The sequence below is a fragment of the Serinus canaria genome, chromosome 8, assembly GCF_022539315.1.
Source record: "Serinus canaria isolate serCan28SL12 chromosome 8, serCan2020, whole genome shotgun sequence".
NCBI classification, from domain to species: domain Eukaryota; kingdom Metazoa; phylum Chordata; class Aves; order Passeriformes; family Fringillidae; genus Serinus; species Serinus canaria.
This window is the reverse complement of record NC_066322.1, coordinates 236,969-237,767: the sequence shown is the minus strand read 5'-3', so window position 1 is coordinate 237,767 and position 799 is coordinate 236,969.

Below are 799 nucleotides of genomic sequence, written 5' to 3'. Positions count from 1 at the left end.
TTTTCTGGGGTCCTTTTTCAAAGTGACAAAAGTTATCTGTAATACTGTCTGTGTGGCCAAGGCAGAGCTGCCTTCCTGGCTGAGCAGGAATCAGTATTTCCCACTGATGGGGGGTTCTGTGATGGTACTGAGGATGTTGTTTCTCTGCAGCCGTGATCCCTGAACAGGTCTGCACAGAGGCCTCAAGCAGTGTGACAGACAGGAGCTGTGGCTGCATGGTGGGCTCTGACAATGCTTCCAGCACACCTGCCATTACTTAATAGTGCTGAAGCAATAAAAATGGGGAAGACTTCACTAAGTAAAGCTTAGAGGTCGTTTTCCATTTGCTCTGTTTCACTTGCTGAAAAGTTGAATGGCAGGAAGCTGTCACAGCTCTCCCAGCACTGCCCCTGGTACCAGTCAGTGCTTACCACTGCTCCACTGGGCTCATGGCTCAGGTGTTGTTCCATTTACACCAGCAGCTGCTGGGACAGTAGGAATGTCAGAATAAATACACAGGAAAGCCTGGGAAGGGGCTCGCCAGGACCCTGCCAGAACCTGTCTGCAATCTCCAAGAAGTCACGAGATTTCCACGGAAGGGGCTGAACAAGAGGAACTATAAAGCTCCAGCAAACCACAACAAAACAACATCCAGATTTGTCTACAGCTGGAGGAAATCTGTTGTATTTTTTCTAGGAGTACAAGCAAGGTTGGCAGTTTGCATGCTGTGAGGGAAGAGGGGCAGAGCAGAAGGGAGAAGCTGCATCTGGATGCTGATGAAAATTGCCTACCTGACTGATTAGCCAGGTGATGATCTGCT